Raw genomic sequence first — 20,316 nt, 5'->3', positions numbered from 1 at the left:
TTTCAGCTAAAGTACAAACTAAGACCTAGTTGAGGGCTAAACATGTTTTTTGCCAGCCAGGACAATGAGAATTACAGCTTTTCATGCATAAAATTTCAGAAACCAAAACAGCCTTTTATTTCCTGCCCAATAGAGAAAGTAGACAATTTCTTCTATTTATGAAAAACAAAACCTTCACATCGGGCAGTGTGTCTATTCAATTCGATGCCTTTCTTCCCTTCCCAAAGTCCCACTGCATCTGCCAAGTAAGAATTAGGCCTCTGGGTGTATTCCTCTTGCCTACATTCGCCTTATGCGTGAATTACCCTTCCATGCCGTACATTCCATCACAGCTCCTCTCTCCTTCCCGTGAAACAGAATCAGAAGCATTGGATGATGGCCCTGACTGATAGCATATGGTTGCAGATTGAGGCATCACCATATACAACCAGAGTTTCCTCCTAGAATGCAGTCACATTAATGGGGCATGATCTGTTACAAGAGTAGGCAATCCTGCAAAGTCTCTGTGGCTCACTCAATAGTTTAACACTTTTCTGTATTACAGCATATTTTTGCTCTCACAGAGAGTTCTCTGCTGAAGTACAGCACAGAGTTGTCTCCATCTACAAAATCCTGCAAGAGTACATCTCTGTTTAGTAGAATGTGTGAAAAATGCATAGTTTTTTGGAGTTTGGACTCTCAAACATTGAACAGCACACCAGATCCACAGATCTTTGTCCACCAGATTTCCCAAGACACAATAGGAGAAATGGCTTCGCCTATTTTCCAGTGCTTTGGATAGGACTCTCCATTACTGCCCTGACTTTTTTTCTGCTGAACATCACGTCCATCTGAAATCAGGAAGCACTATACAAAACCCTTTCTTGTTACTAGAAAAGGTACAGAATACAATAAAGAACTGGAAAAAATGCTAAAGTGAGGAATTACTGATAAGTGACAGACAGTGGTGTAATCCTGCTGTACCAGTCCCAAAACTTAAGCAAAATGTCAGATTCTATTGGAGGAAAGTAAATGCAACATTCAATTCCCCAGTTTTAGGGGGGCCAAGCCCAAAAAAATAGTCTCTCCTCTGTGACTTCCTTATTACAGGTAAAACAAATTGTGAACTTTGCTTTTCTGGAAGATTGTCCTCCCCCACCATGTCAGGAAGCATCTCTACATCTGCTTCTAATATTCACAGGAGAGTGGGAGAGCAGGATCCCGAAACAGATTGCTTGAGGATCCAGCAGACGAAAGTCTTACAGGTTGGGTCTGCACTTTCACACCTCTAATGCACCAGTGCCTTGAGTTTGCTGGGGATCCATGGTGCCAGACAGTAGTCCTCCACCCTTCTGGACTGCAGTTCCACAGGCAACATAGCCATCCCTGGGGACCTACTCTCAGCACCCAGGAAAACCTGCTCGAGGGTGGTAACTTTATTAAGCACACTGCGGGGGGCGGGGAGGGCGTGCTTTAATCGTCAAAAGAAGAACCTGAAAACACTGCTCTAGGCTGAGCTTTGAACAAAAATAGCTAAATATCTCATGGCAAGCTTCCACACACTAACAAGTCCAGTCCAGAATGGCAGAATTAACAGTTGCACAGGCTTTAGCTTCTGCTATGTCTGATACCCCCTACCACATGGCCTTCCTCAGCAAGGTAGGGATGTATCCCAATCATCCCAGTGCTAGCGTTAGGTCACAGCTAACCACTCCAAAGTCTCTAGGGAGTCTTCTAGATCATCCTTAGATGCCATTTTAGAGGTTTGGTGTGGGTGCCTAGATGTAGGTTAGATTGTAAATATATTTACATATATATATTTACATATGTTTATGAAGTACCTGTCCTGTTGCTTTCTCATTAATGCAGCTAGGATTGACTGGAAAGCATGCTCACTAATTCATATTCTTAGCTCTAGAGCAAGTAAAAAATCTTTCAGTAGAGCATTTTTCCATAGGAAAACATCAATTCTTAAAAAAATATTCTGCAGGAACAGATTGATTGAAGCAAATCTTCTAACAGCGGCCAGACAGACTTCCTAGGGAAACCTGCCTGGTTTTCTGCTAGCTTGCTGGCCTCCCTGGAAGCATCCCCAGTTAGCAACGTGTCTAGGCTCACAGACTCCCTGCTGTGATCATCATGGGAAACCTCGTCCTTTTCTACTTAAAATTATGGAATAAAATCTTTCTTCCATTAATTAACTGAAATTTCATATTCCTGCTCTGTGGGATGTGAAAAATGTCAAGGTATTTAATTTCAACACAGAAAGAATGTGTGAGTGGCCATAAACTTGGACATTTCTCCCACTACAGGAATTTGAGGTTCTGATCAGCCCTTCTTACACATCAGTACTACTCCATTGCCCAGTTATGGCTAGATGAAGAGAATTGGTGAAAATCCAAACCCGATAAATTAACATTTGCAAAAAATTAAGACATAATAACCAATTATTATGAGTTTAACAACAAACGGGAGCTTGGGTTCCCAGGAGACCAACCATGGACTGCAGCTGGCAACAAAACTTGATTGCATGTGGAAGTGGTTAGGAAAACAAAACGAAACAAAAATACAACTTTTGCATGCAAAATCAAACTTCTATTCTCACCTCTGCCTTGGGAAAAAATCAAAGTAAGCAGGTCCCCTTTCACAAATAAAGAAGCCCAGTAAATTAAGAAAAAAAGAAAGACTAGCAGGCCAGTGACTGATAGGTATATAATCCAGGCCTTCTGTGCCATAGCCCAACACACAGCCTGTGAGGGTTAATCAGGGTGAGATTTAGATTCAGATTCTTAGAGCATAAACTTTTTGCTCTCCTTTGTGGTCAAGAGCTGACCGTGATCCCTGGATTCTCCTAGCCACACTGTCAGCAGACAGAAAACCCACTGAAGCCAGCAGGAGTGTTGCATATAGCAAATTTGGGCTAAAACAGGACCACCTTCTCTCTCCTAAAAGCCATTTATATGAACTCTTCCTTTTCAGGAACATCTTGTGTGGTAGCTATCTTCATCCAAGTGGATTTTTTTCTCACTTATCCTTACAACACTGAAAAAATCAAGAAATGTACATTTGGTCTCAAATAAGCCTGTGCTCCTACCATAGATTTCCTGCATGAGGGAATGGCAGCAGTCTGAACTGCTAGACACTCAGCTGATTCACTTGATTTCCTGCCCTTTCCATGAAAATGATGAGCTTTCATGGGTCTTAAGTAACTGGTTCAGAACATGCCATCTGTCTAGACTGTGTACACACGCACACTCTTACACAGCGAGGTTTGTCTTTGCCCATCTCAAAGCACAGTCAGAAAGTCCAGAGACCTCTACCCACCATCCTAAGGGAGCATTTTAGCTTTAAGCATTATAATGTCTAGGACAGCATGAGATAATGTTTTGGCTATCTGATGGTAGTAATTTACACAACAAGCGCATGATTCTTTTGTGGCTAGTGTTAACATTTCAGATTAGGGCTATAAAAGTGTGTCAAGAGAAATGGACTAGACATCTGGTCATACTGTTGGAATTTGTGTGGGAAGTAGGAGAAGCATCTGCAAACCACTAAAAACAATTAAAGTTTGAAACATTTAAAAGGGAAAAACAATGTAGTTTAGCGGGCATGGTTGGCAAGTAGGAAGACAGTGCTCTTCCTGCTACAGTTTCTGCTATGCCAACTACACCACTGGTAGACAGTGTAAATGCCAGGAGCATTTCCATGTGAAAAGAAGAACAGAAATCAACTAAATGACTTCTGCAGAGAACAGTGTGGTCAAAGTCTGTATGGAAAGAAACAATCTTTCAAAACAGATTTAAATTGCTCTCAAAGACCAAAATTTTTCCATGACATTACTGCAGAACCTTGCTACAAACATGAGGTATACACCCCCCTTGTGAAGAAGGGCAGGCACTGAAGGAGGGCTTGGTGACAAAGATGAGAAAACTAATTTCTATTCTGATTTTACTTTGCATTAAGAGTTGTCATGTTTAATTTTTGTTGCTACCACTTCTGCAATACAATAGCTGGAGGAGGTTTCCAGGTTCCATCCATGGTTGGTTGGAAATCCAGGTTTCCTTGGTTCCAAGCCAACATCTGAGACACCAGATCAGAGCACCTTTCTGCACAGAGGGGCCTAGCGACAGCCACAAGTGAAATGCCCCATTTCAACAAACAAAATAGCGAGGAAACTCAACAGTATACATTTTGTTGGAAGATATTTATTGTTTGTTTGTCAGTGATAGGGAGGTTCTTGAAGGGAGGAAGAGGAGGTGAATTACAGTGAGAGAACAGCTTTTTTAAAAAATTCTCAGCCTATTTAAAAGCTCACTGTTCACACTGCTCATGAAAGTGGCAATTCCAGCAGCAGAGACATCTTCCAGGCCTGGACATTTATTAGCAACGTTATTTATTGTTTCAAAAGAAAAAGGTCTTCCACTAGAAGACATGCTGCCAATTCTAAATTTGTAGCTGCCTTCTAAAGGGAAGGAGGTGTTTCCCTCCAGTCTTAAAATAATCTTACTTTTCAAATCAGAAGTCCTATACTTTTCTGAAGAAGAGTAAATTAATTAAGTCATTAAGATCTTGGCTTTAGCAGCTGCTGTGGCAGAAACTAGGTGCTTCCAGTACCTATGTCAGATCATATTCCTACAAAGAATGATGTCTTACTTTTGGCTGAAAGGAAAAATCTCTCTCCTTTGAAAGTCACAGGTCCAAATTCTTCCTTTTGAAGCTAGTCTCAGCATGGACACTTTTCTCACAAAATAGACTTTTATGTTAAATAGTTAACACTAAAAATTCTCAGACAGAGACAGAAACTGAACCAAAAATTTCCTAGCACCTACATGAGTGTGTTGAGTACTGAGCAACCAAATTGGGCAAAGGAGCCATGCTCTGACAATGCCAGTTCAAACTGGGCACCAAAGAGAAGGTAGGCAGTGGAATACCTTGTCTTGAAGTTTTATGTGAAATTCTGATTTTACCAATATGCCAACAACACAACAGTGAGTGCTTGCAAAATTTAGTATGAGGATCCTTTTAGGCTTCACATTTTATAGGAGTTCCTGAGCTAGGATCAGCTGAGTAGGAGTTTTGCAGTTTTAAAACTGTGGGCTTTGACTGCCTAAGGTGTAGTAAAGTACTTTTCATGGCTCTACTTCCAACTACTAGTTGGAGGCACATGGGCAGCATGGGAATTGAACTCACACATTTCTGTGGAATGGGATACCTTCAGGTCTTCAGAGGTAAAAAATGTTAATGACTTTAAGCCCAACATCTGTTACACTACATTTTTGCACTTTCATGTGAAAGCATATTCTGTATGAACCCCTGGTAGTAAGTACAGCCTCATGAGCTCTGCTCAGGCTGATGGGATGCCCTGGCTGTCACTGCCTGACACCATACTTAGCCTCCGATTTCTCCCATCATATCAACTGAGGATGCATGGTATCTAAGAAAAGTATCATCCTGACACCACAACAGAATATTGAACTTTTTCTTGTTTTAGACTACTTTATTAAATACTTTAGAGAGATAACCTTTTTAAAAAATTAATACAGATTTATATTTTCCATATTTTCCTTTAATGGTAGGAAGCCTTGCTAACAAGACTGTTGCTGAGACATTTTGCTTTACCTCTTCTTCAGAACCCCCATCTCAAAAAAGACAGCTGTTTGTTGAGAAAAAAAATGAGCTGGCTTGTCTTTCATCAGTGTTCACTGTGATGAGAAAAGTTAAAAATTCCCACAATAAGCAGAAGCAGAATCTCCTCTCCCCACACACATTTCTATCAGATCTCATACACACAACACATGCACCAATTTTTCTCCCAAGATTTTTACAGATCTCCAACGATCTAAATCATAACACGGAAAGATGACAGGAACTATACAGCATACCTACAAAAGTTAAAGTATAAGCATAACAGTTACAAGATGCAAATGCTTTTATTTGGAAAATTTCCAGGTGCATATTTTAACATATAAAGAAAACATCACAAACCCCTTTGTTCTCATTAGAAAAGACCCTGCCTCACATCTCTTTACATTTTAGGAACAGAAATTGTTGAAGCTTGCACTGTCTGATGCCCTAATGAGACTTAAGACAGAGCCCAATCCTTCAGCTAAAGCAGCTGTATTGGTTAGGGTGTATTTATACCTGCAGCAAAAGGACGTGAAATGCGCAACCATACTTTTGAGCATTGGTCTTCTCAGAGACAGAAGCCTTCAGAAGGTCTCTGGCACTTTCTGCGCTGGCAGAAGGTACAGGATGCAGAATTAAAGGCTGAAGAGAAAGGCATGGAAAGGAAGACAAGGGGAAACCATACAGAACAGCAAAAAGACTGAGTCAAAGGAGCTCTGAGGATACTGAGGGAGACACTATACTGCCTACAGAGAGCCAGAGAAGAGGACTGCTTTTTCTAAATGCCTGCAAATGAAGGTCTCTTCAGAACTCCCATGCAGTTTGAAGGCTTCCCTCTACTGTTTTAAGTATGAGAAGATGAACAAAAATCTTCATGGATTTGTTATTTGAAAACCTTTTGTGACTTTTTAACAGCTAGAGTTAGATACACCAGCACAGTTCAATTGAAACAGTACAGCCACCCCAGGGCTGGACAACCGTGCAAGTGTGCCCACCTCCCTTCAGAAAGGAGAAGAAACTACAATTCACACACATAACTCTGCTGGTTAAAAAAATAAAAATAAGACACCCCTCATTTGTTCCAAAAACAGCCAAAGGCCATGCCCCAGAAGAGCAATGCTGAAATTGAGTTAAGTGGAATTTGCATGGAAAAATTTTATCTTGAGTGAACATTCATTGAATGAATGCTAAAAGTATTACTCACTTGACTCAGTATGGACACTTTCATTTACACTGTTACCCATAAACTCTGTCATAGTAAATGGAGAGAAACAGTCACTTCTTGGGCGCCACTCCTGTCCTCCTAAGTCAGCTAAAGCATGCCAGACAACTCACAGCCTGCAATGCCTGTTTCTCTCTATTGTTCAATGTAATGGGAGCCCAGAGAGATTAGCTCAGATAAAGATAGCCTCTGCAGATGTCTGAAGTTCAGCAAGATGAATCCCACTCTAGCTAAAGGCTCTAAGAGACCACAACTAACCAATTGGTGGTTTAAAACAGAAATGTCAAGCTTTAAGCCAGGAGGTACACCAATAAACATTTGAGGTAGAGTTACCAAACTATTTAATACATCAACAGGGCACAGTTCCTCCTGCCCTGCAAGTAATCCCAAAAGCTTTTGATAAGGCCGCCTGTGCAGCAACTTATTAGATGACTTCTTGTGGATACACCACATCCTGTCACTGGTCAGGAAGAAACCTTAGGGCCTCCAAGTCTCTTGAGGACAAGTTACTCAGAGAAAAAATCTTGAAGGATTTTGTTATTATTATTATTTAAACTGTTAGTCTCTTAAAATAGCATGAACAGGAAAGGAGGAGTAGGGGAGTTGCCATCTGACAGACGCTGGTTGTTAAGAAAAACTCTTAAATTGTGCCCAAAGACCTACTGACTGAAATAAGTTTGACAGCCAGATCTAACGAGTGAAACAAGTGCCTGAATCGCTCCATCCTCTGGAGTCTGGGTGCCAGATGTGTCAGTGTCTAGTCAACAGCAGAGAGGCCACAAAGTACATCCTCAGTGGTACAAACAAAACCCAGTCCTGGCAAGTGTCAGTTAAAAAATGTGCTTTTTAATGTTTAAGGTTGTGGTTCCCAAAACAGCCCAAGCAGCAGGAAAGGAGGATTAATGTCTTTCCAAAAGGACACAGCAGTGACTCACAAGCTCGGTGCTGCTGTGAGTCACTGTAACAGTGCTGCTGACTAGCTCAGCTAAGATCATAAATGACAAAACATTCCCTTTACATTAGAGATCATGGGCAAATCCCCAAATCCAGATTAGAAGATGTCTGAGGTCCAACTCTGTATCCAGATTTAAACATCCCCTCTACTTCTGCTCATTTTTATGACAACAGAAAGTAGAGAGGAGCTGAAAACTGACACATCTGGACCACAGCTATCCTTATAGCTTTGCTCCTTCACCTGTTGAAGGAATGAGCTACAACAAAAACTAGTTCTGCGTTTTCACTTAATCCACTACATGCTACTTCCCTAGATGGAGCCTGTGGTTTACAGAGAGTGTAATGACTGTAATGCTGTGAAATTTGTTGTCCAGATTTTCACCATACAAAAGTTGTCCATTTTTCCAGAGGGATTGTTTTCTTCCATAATTTGATGCTAAATCGCTGTTGGACTGAAAATAAGCTTATGGAAGGAGCCCCTCCTCCTGCAAATAATCCTTATTGCAACATATCTCTAATAAGTGTCTCTTTGCTTAATCTAGGTTGAAACATTGTCTCTGGTTTGGAATTGCTGCCTTCGCAGGTCTGCAGGTCAGCTGTAAACAAGTGACGTCCTCCATCAGAAGGTGTACTTTCACTGGAAAGCCATCAGTCTTCAGGTGTAGGGGCAGACAGCGAGGAATTGGACAAGATAGAGTTAAGGAGCCGAAAGCCTTGGGAGGAATAAATAGCAGTATGTAGATAAGGTAGTAGCTGCACGGATGAGGAGGAGTGATGATGGGAACTTGACCTTCGGGAAAGTACCGATCAGGGCTAGAGCTTATATAAAGGGCTTGCTTGCTTGAATAAAGTTGATTCTGATCCAGCACATTGGAGTCCGTGAATCAGACCGCCACATTCAGGTAGCAATGTAATATAACTTAAGCCCTGGGTTTACCTGGTAAGATGATCCCAGCAATAGCTGATTCAAAGGACATGTCCTCTTGAGCCAGCCAGCCTGTTCACCCCCAACCCTTCCTCTCACATACATCAGGGTGAAGTTAAGCAAGCTAGCTAACCCTCCAGCTCTCCTGGAGGCTCCCCAAACCTGCTGCAATTGTGAGAAAAATGACTGCTGTAGACAAATGTGAGTCCTTGTGTTGAAGCACCTTGGGCGTTTCTGAGAAGCTTTGTGTACAGATAAGGTAGGAGCTGATACCTTAAAAGAAATCACTTCAGGTCATGGCATGATATAACTCAACAGAATATCTGGCATTTAGATAAAGGCCAAAAAGCATTTCATTATACAGTATTGTTAAATCACAAACACCACCTCACACTTTCAGGTTACATACTTAGAGAATAAGTGAAACTGAGAAGGGAACAAACCATTCTCTCCAGTAGCAGACTTACCTGGATGAGTGTATCTACCTGCTTACATCAGGATGTCTGAGTTGAGAATCAGCTGGTGGCATCTCAAAGTCATATTCCCTTGGGAAGAAGAAGGAAAAACTTGCAAGTAAAAAAAAATATTACATCCAAAAACAAAGATTTGAATTCAGGCTGTGCACGAGTTGGATTTTCCAACTGTTCCTCTCAGGTTTTTTGCTACTAGACAGCCGTAATTCTTTGACTCTGGTTCTGAAATTATTTTTAAATATAGAGTTTATGGAAAAGACAAAGCAAAGAGCTGCTAAAGCCTTTTCTTTATTATTTTTCAGCAAGGTACATAATAGTCCAGAGAAAGTGGTATCCAAGCAACAGGTCTGAAAGGGGCAAAGTATTAAAAGATTGTTCAGTCAATTATCTTAGCCTGAACATGCTGTTAACTAGCCTAATTGCCTTTGATGCAAAAAATATACTTTTCTTCTTGTAGTTATAAATAATCACAGTATATCCAAAAGCCATATTAATAATGGAGAATAACATCTCTTTCAGCATTCTTCTTATATCCAGCACATACTCACGTATGCCTTCTCTTCTCACCAAAATTATATATCTCAGAATAACCAAAACCTGCGCTATTGAAGCAATATATTATTTTGATTTTCAGTTAACTATAGCCAGTACTGTGATGTCTCTTCTGCATTTACAAAATAGTTAATGTTAAATCTATCTGCCTAAAGGGACTAAAAATAAACTTTCTATATTTTAATTCCTTTAGCTCCATTAAGCTAACACAGCTGAAAGATAATGAGTGGGATTTTATATAGACATTATCAAAGAATTAATGAGTAATGTAACACCCTACTATGGAATCTTTTTGATCAAAAGAATATATGCTAACCATGGCCTAAGTGTTCCCCTGTGATCGCTGAGTCAAAGTTAGGGGTGATGATTCATAAGCCAGAAAGAATACAGTTTGGCTTTCAGAGTTTCCATGGTTGGTGGATAGGAAAAAGAAATTTCTATTCCTACAATGAATATATTTGATGGAAAGACAGTAAATGGATAATCTTAGAATGCTTTTTCTGCAGAACTGGGCAACAGTCCTGGAAATATTCATATTTAACAAGCAGAATGCTGTTCACACATGTAAAACAGTGTGAGTGCATATGTATTTGGAGCATTAGGCTTTGGTTCAAAAACAGAACTGCACCTTACGACATGACAACTTTCCTCCAAAAGTAATATAGAAGGGGCTGTTTCCCATATAGAATTAAAACCAAAAAGACTTCTGCCAGAGGAAGATATTTGGCATGGTAGGCTAGAAGATGAGATACCAAGCAGCAAGGGAATATCAGCAGAGAGAGATAGAGCTTTTGGCCTTCTCTCCCTACCCCTTACTCTGGCAGAGCCTTCATGCTGGTAAACCAAATTCTCAGGCAGAGCTTGTGAAAGCAATGAAATAAAGAAGGGACATATGGCATCTCCTAGTCTCAAATCTCTTCCCTCCTGCACTGCCTTGCACCAAAGAGATTCTCCCTAATACGTGCTAACAGGGAGACTTTCCCTACAGTGCCACCAGCCTCTAGACAAGCCCGTGCAGCTCAGGGGAGGCGTGCGCTGCAGTCCCTCCATCTCAAGTTGCCCACTTGCCACTGTATAAACCAATGCACCATCCTAGTGAACTCACCAATCCTTTACAAATGGGGCAGTGGAAAAATCATCTTTTGTCTTAACTAGGAGACAAAATTGTGTATTTTGCTTTCTTGTACCAAAATTTGGGTAAAGGAATGAATGGCTATACCTGGAGATGAATACACAGAAATGAAATGGTAGCAGACCAGACTCATAGCTACCTCCTGCCCTGGTTTGGCTCCAAGGTGATTTTTCCACTCAGCTAGATCAAGTCAATCCAAGCCTCCTGGTAATTCATGCAGCTCCCAGAGCTGGGAACCAGTTTGTCTGGCACACCCCTTCTTTTGATATTGTTTTCCCTGAAAAGGTTCTTTAATTTGACATAAAGAATTTCTTTCAATCCTCCATTCTTACTTCAAATGCATCTTTCCAACAACGCTCAACTTTGATAACTGATTTAAACAGCATAACACCTTAAAATGTTCCTCCAACTTAAAAACTCTTTCTGTCACAGTTTCAATTACTGCTGTATAAGGATGTTTTCAAAATGCAGTTTCATATATGGAAGACTCAGAGAAGCTTGTTACCATATTGACCATAAACAAACCCATTCATACAAAGCAAACATGTCTTTTCTAGCAGGAAGGTAAGTTGTGGTCTTATAGGAGTATATTGACACTAAGCTTCTAAGACATGTAGCTGTTCAAATACCCTTTATAAAAGCATACCAGTAAGAAGAAAGGAGACAGGTCACTGCCAGCACTTGATGAAGATAAGACAAAATGTTCAAAACAAAGTTGGAGACCACAGTGACTTTGGAGTAGGTAACTGCAAAATACAGTTTATGGAAAGAGGCTGAGGAGAGGGACCCATCAGCCAGAACCTATAGAAATAAAATTATAAAAATTATTAACAGGCTTTGTATATGATATCAAAAGAAAGTTGTCACAACTAGAACATTTTATTTATCAGGTAGTTCTTTTTATATCTTCATATATTTATCCAAGTTCTTTTTATAGTTATCAACCAAGACACACTATCACACAAGAACAAATAAAACATATTGCAGTAGTGCATTTTTGTATCTACCCCGCTTGAACAACATGGGATTATACACTCTGACATTGGTTCAGGACACAAACAAGTCTGAATAAAAATCTTTTGGGTTCATTCCAAACACTCATGCTGGAAAAGTCATCCTGAAAAATATTAATATGATTCTTTGTATTGCTGTTTTCATATCCAGTACACACAATGGCTGGTATCCTGCATCTTTTAAATATAATTTTGCCATTGAGATATGCTTTGCTAACTGATGTTCGATGCAAATTTGCTTTGTTGATTCCGAAGTCATTTTAAATTAGGACTTCCACTTTGACATTGTGTACCTTGTTGAACCTTTAATTTTCATCGTTGTCCACATAATTCTGAAAACAGATTAAACATAATATGCAAACTGGCTTCCTTAGAACTAAACATATATGAGGTACAAGACTAACAGCTCTGTCCTAAGCCAAAAATGTAGTTGGCAGGTGCTGTTTGAGCTTACCACCCACACACACAAAGTTTGACAGTGAAGGAAAGCCAAAGTCTGTCAGTGAATGAAAGCCATGCAATGTACTTGTGTTTAACCTCAAACCCTCCAAATTCAGTGTTGAGACTGACATGTGGGAACAGATTTTCAAAAAGCCACTTATTCTGGTGTCTAAACTGGAGTTGACTTTTTTTAGAAAATCCAGTCCCTTGCAGTATTCAAGAAGATCAGCAAATACATGCTGTACTTTACTCAGCTGAAGTGGTATTTCTATACTAAGGAGAAGAGATACAGCAAAGGGTTTAGTGTGCAGCTGGGATGTAAATGATACCAGTTCAATTCTCTTCTAGATCACAGATGCCTTACCTGATCTTGAACAAGCTTTTCTCTATACTCAAAACAGTGAGATCCCATTCAAGAATAGCAGCACATCACAGAGATGTTTTAAGGATAAATATGCACACTGACATGCAGCGCTCATACTACAGCAACAGAGTCAATAGACATATTTTATATGGATTCATAAGCTGACATTCCATAATCACCCTCTCAACAGATTCTCCATTTCAGCCTGCAAATTTATTCCTCTTCTTTCTTACTTTAGATGCCTTCTGTTGATAAAGCTTGTTGAGGTGCAAGATCTTGTATCTTGCTATGAAGGCTGAATGAAGCCTCTGGGGAAAAGGGTGGCTGGGCTCTGGGATCGGGTCAGTCCCACAGGTTTCCCTGGAAGCCCTGACTCAAACGTCCATCAGGCTCCAATCTCTGTATGAAAGTGCTCAGTTAAGCCGATTTGCACAGTACAGTGCAATGCAGTCACACAACTGCAAGGCTAAGTTAGTGACTGAATGCAGCAGGAAATGGGACCCCTCAGGTTTACCTGCCCGGCATGGGACTGCTTGGGCAGGGAGTCAAAATTGAGAGCACCAAAGCACGGGGCTCCAGTGGGCTGCTGGCTAGAAGACCCTGCTGATTCAGACACCAGTAACCAAAATCTCCATCACCTTCTTTGGCACAGAATGAACATTACACTTAAAATAATGGTTATTTCAGAAATCTCTCTATTTCCTAGCTTCATATGAACCTACACTCTTAATTCTACTTCATTTTCTTAATGCACGTGTTAAGTCTTCAGGCACATGTAAAAGCTGGAAAGAACATTAACTGTTTTGGTATATATTTTTAGAAGGGGACATTCTGATGTCTTTATCTCTCAGATGGAGCTCAGACATTTTTGTGGAAACAAATAAGTTGTCAACAAAACTCAAATATGAATTTTAAATCCTTTACAGGATTTAGAGAAGTTTGTGGATGGGGGGTAGGAGAGTTGTTTTCTGGAGATATAGGATATTCAAAACTGCGCTCAGGTTTGAAGGATAAAGCCAATCTTTACTGAGAAAATGCCACTGGACCTTCACAACCTATCCACATGTCCAAGGCTAGAACAATCCCACTATTTATTGAACCGTGAAAAATTCATGGCACCTTTTCTGAGTTAAATTTGACGGGTAAGGTTTCATTTAATTGGCTAAATTACTTTTACTATGACTTTGTTATACTCAAAGTTCTTCTCAGAAGGCAACAATAAAATTCTTCACACAGATGACATAAGCTTGCTCAGTCTTCTGTACTGCTGAATTTTGCTGTTGCCTGACTCCCTTGTGGTCGAGCTTGGGAACTTCTTCAAGAGAAGAGCCTTGCAGTCCTCCTCTGGTGGCTCACAGAGAGCCCTAGGTTGGAAAAGAACCAATCATTGCCTTCAAACCACTTCCCAAATGCGCTGATCAGGAAGCCCAGGAACTCCACCTCTTCTACATTCATCATCGCCTTCACCCACTCCTCCAGGTGCTGATACTTCCTCATCTTCTGGGCTGTTGTGTCACCTAAGGATGATAAAGCACTTTCAAAATGGATGGTAATGTCCACCACCTTGGCCCATGATCAAGGGATCCACAACCAAATCTGGCTTGAACAGTTCATTGCTGTTACCCCTGATGTTGGGCTCTGCATCTACCACCCAACTCAGCCTCTTTGCCTCTTCAGCCAGCATTCCACACAAGATATTCTGCATCCTGATCTGGATGTCCTGGACTGCAGGGCAGTATCCTATAATATGGGAGCAGGTTTCCCATTTTGCAGGACAATGCCTGCACCTTCTCAGAGCTCCTTCATCCAATCCCCGAGCCAAGTACTCCTTTGGTGAGTAGACACTGGCTCAGAGTTGCAGTGCTGTCAATAACTTTCTGGGGGGAATGCCCCTATAGTGCAAGAGCCAATCATTACTGATGTTATCATTTTCAAAGTTCTTAATTCCCCAGCCTTGGATTATTAGATTGGCCCAGTTCTCAAAGTCTCACTTTCTCTTTTTATTAGGGTTAGGATAGATGACCCTGGGCGGTGGTATTTCCCATTGGGATAGCGTCTCTCCATCTTCCATGGCAGCAGGAATAGTTAGGAGCAGTTGCTCCCCAGTTGATGGAACCTTATCTGCTCGACCTCCGGAGGCAATCTACAACTTCTCATACTCCTTTTGGATGCCTTCTTCTAGAACAATTGTTCTAGTGATGTTATCATTGGAGTGAGGAATCCAATGTAGCCAGCAAGCCTGTATATTTGGAATTTGGCTTGCCAGCCATGCAGTCCCTAAGCCACCATCATTAATGGTAGTATACAACATGGCATCGCATGTACTAGAAGGTAAATACAGCTAGGCCTTCACTGCCATTCTTATGGTGAGGTCAAGGGATTGGAGGTATGGGGCGTTAACTCCTGCATGGTCTGCCGCATATAACAGTCTTGGGATGGCATACCTTTTCAAGATTTCTGCCTTCTGAAGTGGTTTTAGGGGAGCATCCCTGATATTCCTTACTGAGGTGCCCAGCTTTTCCCGCAACTCTGGCTTGGAGAGACCCACCCACAGGTTTACTCCCAGGCCCAAATACTTCTCAGAACTTCCAAGCTCAACCATGTCTAGTTGAGCCCCTGCTATTTGTCACAGGTCACAGTTGTTGACCATGTAAGAGTCTTTCATGAGCTTGATAAAGAACCTGTGGCACCTTCCCATCTTGCGCCCTCAGCATGGTTAGCTGGCAAAATTCTTCCGCCACTTGGATGCTCTCTTGCATGCCTTCCCGAGAGCTATGAATTATCACCCATTTCCCTCAAATGTGGCCAATTCATTCATTTTTGAGAAAGAACTAAATCATGTTTGAGCAAGGAGGAGATGCAATAAGGCATAAAGCAAAATCCATCTTTGAAGATCTGACAAGTTCAACACAAAACTTCATTTTTCCAGATTTGACAGAGCCCATTCTCTTTCAGTGGCGAGCGCAGGCAACTCTAGCCCCACAGGTATGGATGAGCTTACAAGAACTGCAGGGACCAAGCCTGCAGACAATTACTTCAAGCATCAATCTCTGTAACGAAAACATTCCTATTTCTTTTAATTGTTTTACCAATGCAAATAAGGATTACTTTAGGTAAATAAACTCTGACATGGATGCATGAATGGATGCTAAATAGAAATTTAGCTAAAGAGATGCTGTTACAGCTCCATTAACACAACCAAGGTGCAATGAATATCACCAAATCATCTACATGCCTGTGGAATATGCAGGCATATGTATGATAAATGCAGGTCTAGATTGACAGCCCACAGGACCCATGCAGTACCAGCAGATGGTGCTATGAAAGCAGGGATGTTTAAAGCAAAAAAAGCTTTTATGACTCTAAATTTGCCACACACAGAATAGAAAACACCTTCAGTCAAATCGAAAAGATATAAAGATATCACATCAATACAAAAATATATTCCTTCTTTCAGAGCAGAATATAACACAGTAAAAAGGCAATTCCTTCCCCAACTGATCTGCTTTCAGGTGATACTGCTTTCACTATAACTGTATTGCTTTGTTTCAAGAGTACAAGTGCCAGTAATCATACAGAGGTCTCCTCATTACATCGGTATGTCTTCCTTCAGTATCATTCCTTCTTGATATTTCACAGATTTTCCTGGAAGGCAAGAATAATTCAAAGCATTCATCTATGAAACTAAAGACACCCACAACTGTCAGAAACTGTGAAAAATTTGGAAACATGGTTCTAGTGGTGGGACTCCTCTCCTTTTTCTTGGCAGCATAACACAGCACTGACAGTTTTTCTTATAGGAAATAATAAATTTTATGTTTGTTTTTTATATTCACTCTTTTAGAGTGCTCAAAGCTGGAGTCCTCCCCACAGCAGGGGTGCAGCATGTACAGGTGCTGTCACACAGCTGCAGAAGCATGAAGCATAAATTGCTAGAGATTGCAAAGCTGGAAAGCAAGGGAGGGATCACTAGCAGAAGAACTTGGCAATAAAACAAATTATGTTATTGAATTTCCTGCATAGCAAGAAATTGAATTAGAGGTACATTAATCTAGTAGGTATGGCATGAGTTTTACATGATCAGGATTGCTACAAAAAAAGTCTCTGCATTAAAATGTTTATCACTTAACTTTAGACATTTCTTTCGCTTTATGAAAGCACTTTTACCTAACTGATAATAACCATTTCTTTCCACTTCTTTCCTCACAAGCCCTTCTACTCTAAACTTGCACAGTAAGCATACCAACTGAATGCTGTTCTCCTGGAATACAAGGGCTGTTCCAGCACCCTGAAGATCCTCAGGCTTTTTTCTGTGCTTTTGTCTAAATAACACTTTTCTTTGTCTCTTTCAAACCACAGCACCATGTAGGCATGAACCAGGGCCCACCACACTGCCTCTGATCTACCAGGTCTTGAAGGCAGGATGATCCATTGCCTAACTCGGAGCAAGGGAGGGGTCCCTGTCACACCAGCTGCACCAGACGTGAGACAGGGAAATGCCAGGGCCAATCGATGTGCCTTGGTCAGCCAGGGTAAGACCTACTGTTCCAATGCAAAAAAAAAAAAAAATAACCCCATGGCTAAAATGCTGATATATGTATATGTTTCTACATTTATATATTTATGGAAGTTTATTTCATAACATGTTTGCTCAGCTGGGAGCTGAATCTCCTTACAACATAAAATCTGGCATGCAATATGTGCCTATTTATTTTTCTTGTTGGTTTAGGAACTATATCATCTTTAATTAAATATTTTACCATTAGGTGTCTGTCTAGGGATTTCTGCGAACTGAATTTCTTGGCCCAGCTCCAGTTCTTGGTCCGTGATGAGATGTCCCAGTTGGAAGTAAGGACATCTATCAGCATTAATGGGGAAGGGCAGTGCAGAGCACAGGCAACTAGTGCCAGCACTGCTGGGGGTGCGGCAATAGGGGCTGGGCTGCAAGGAAGAAGAGGCACGAGGAAGGCCTGAGCTGCTGCTACCAGAGGTAGAGCTGCTGGAGGATGTCTGAGAGAAGAGGTGGAAGAAGGGGAAAAGGATGGAAAAGAGAAGGAGAAAGCAGTACCTGGGATAGATAGTTAGCTGAGGCCAACCTGGGAACAACTGGAAACCACTAATGCACAATACGACACCATTAATCTTAATTAACACCATGGAGATCAAAGATTTAATTAGCATAAAGCTTGAGCTCAACACTCTTCTGATGGCTGGGACAAACTGCGACCACCACTGGCCATAGACAGGAGTGTGACTTCAGTCTCACAGATTGCCAACCCACTACATTTCAACATCAGCACTAGTTTTTTTTAAGCTAGTGTGTGTACATATGTGAGGAATGGGGAAACATTTTTTCCCCTCTAATCAGAGAGAATGTTGTTTCCTCCACCATTTTAAGGAACAGGCTAGGCCAGCATTCAGAACGTACATTACAACGTTGTTCACCTGCACAAACAGATTTCCTTCACACGCATTTTAAAATCAGTCACTAGCCAGCTATTTTACATCAAGGTTTTTCTTCAGCAATCAGTTTCATAATGAAGATTTTCAGACCTTATTTCTCTTCTTGCCACATATAAGGACCCCCACATTAGCTCCAGACAAAGAGCTGCAGTGCCAGGTAGAAGCTGCAAACCGTGCACCACTTAGTGGGGATATTTTGAGGAGGGAGCCTAATGGCACGGCACACCTCGATTGGCAGTGTTGCTGCTGGTCCTCAGGTCCACAGACCCAGATTAGGCCCACCACCTGCAGTGGATACTGGGTCGCAGAGCAGGAAAGAGGCCACAGCAGATGGGCAGGACACAAGCAGGAGAAGGTAGGAAGCAAAGTTGTGGCTGGATGGGTGAGATAGCTGTGCAAATGGATGATGTACTTTTTATGAATTAGTAAACAAGCTAATTCAAATTAGTGTATAAATGCCTTCTCCTGTTGTAATCAGACCTCCCATTGCAGCGCTCTGTACCTCATTCATATAGTGGTGAGTTATACGTTGGGGCTGGCCAATGCTTCTACCTGGAGAAGGGGCCTCCTCAACTTTAGCTCCCTAATACCTGGGGGAAGTTCAAATGTGGGACTGAACTTTGCTGCTTGCCCCTGGCTCTGTACTAGGTTAAATCAAAGCAAAAGCCTAAGATTCTACACATATTTCAATATGTTATGGAAGTCAGGCCTGTCGGCCACCATAACAGGGCTCGACCCTAGGTTACGCAGAAAAGTTCAGAGTCAAATCAAAACAAATCAGATAATTTTAATCACGCGCGTGCCGTAATTACAGCTCGAGCTGGGTGCCTCCGAAGAGGGACCCTAACATAAACAAATCCTGGGTAATTATAGTCTTTTCGACTTCCATTTCCCACCCCTCACGCGATAGTTAGACCAATAATAATTTTTTGGTCTGGGGTCTCCTGCTCCTCATTGGGTCTCATCGTCATTCTGAGGCAAGCTGTTTTTCTCCTTATTCTTGTTTTTTGCAGTCTCTGATGACGGTTGTACCTCTGTTTTTGTTGGGTCTGGCGGTTGTCTCCCAAGGTCTTATTTTTCCCCATTGTTTTGGCGTCTTCCCTCTCGGAGTCGGTGACACAGGTGCGCAGACTGCGTGTGGCTCCCCTATCTTCCCAGCCTGAACGAGCTCTGGGGCACTATTTTTTGTTAAACTAAGTAAAGATTTGTTACTTTTCCCACGCTTGGCCTAAGGCTTCAGCAAATCTAGCCACTCATGCTAAGCAAGTTTTATATAAGTTGTGCTAAGCAGCCATTTCTAGACAGTTTCAATTCACTATTCTTTAACAAATACACATTTGATTTCCTTTTTCTTTCTTTCTTTTTTTTTTTTTTTTTTTTAGGTCAGGAGCATCTCTGGTTTTGGTAGTTAGAAGAACTTACCAGCACTATTTCAGATTCCTCTTACAAATTATTTAGTTCCTAAATCACATAAAATAATTGTAACTTTTCTCTTTATTGGCTTATGATCAATAGTGGAGGAACACAGAATAAATACACTCCTCATTCATTGCTGCAGAACATAAACTTACTTCCTGTATCAATAGTGAATTTGTTTGTTGATTTAGTACACATTAATTCCTGTGATCTCATCTTTAAACTTTTGTCTGATCCCCTGCTTGATTTCAGTGGGAGCTTAAATCAAGAACAGACCATGAACTCTAGGCCAGAACTGTTTTCACTAAGATTTTTTCTGTAAAATATTTTTATTTGTTTTGAAGTGAAAGGTCCAAAATAATACTGAACTTGCTTCTTCCTACTGAAGTACTTATATCCCCCTGATTTCAATAAAATTTACATGCTATCACAAGGTTCACCTTGCTAAATACCTTTGTCAATATCAAACCTTGTAACTCCTTACTTTGATAAAGAAAATACATGATATATCATTTGATTCAGTTCATGGATTAATATTTCCATCATCTCCACTACATAAAATTGTCTACATTTTTTCTGTTAGTATAATGGCTAAAGACAATGGGTCATGTTGTAATGTTGTATACATTAGACATTATCTTAACTGGAACTGATGCAATAAATTGACATCTACTTTTTGCCTTGGTTTCTTGGCTGTGGGCGTTTGTTTGGATCATAGGTCAGCCCTAGGGTAACAACATGTACATTTTTCCCTCAT

At 40.9% G+C, this 20,316-nt stretch overlaps 1 long non-coding RNA gene across 1 annotated transcript; it reads right to left on the bottom strand.

The window, feature by feature from the left end:
* Positions 1 to 5,890: 5,890 nt before the first annotated feature.
* Positions 5,891 to 9,317, bottom strand: LOC135329519 (uncharacterized). The gene is made up of 2 exons (XR_010390958.1): positions 9,173 to 9,317; positions 5,891 to 8,493 (listed from the first exon to the last, which is right to left on the bottom strand). It is a non-coding gene; the product is annotated as an uncharacterized LOC135329519 (long non-coding RNA).
* Positions 9,318 to 20,316: the final 10,999 nt, after the last annotated feature.

This window comes from Dromaius novaehollandiae, chromosome 1 (assembly GCF_036370855.1).
Source record: "Dromaius novaehollandiae isolate bDroNov1 chromosome 1, bDroNov1.hap1, whole genome shotgun sequence".
Taxonomy (NCBI): Eukaryota; Metazoa; Chordata; class Aves; order Casuariiformes; family Dromaiidae; genus Dromaius; species Dromaius novaehollandiae.
Note: the sequence above shows the minus strand (reverse complement) of the source record. Positions and strands in the feature narration are given on the sequence as shown.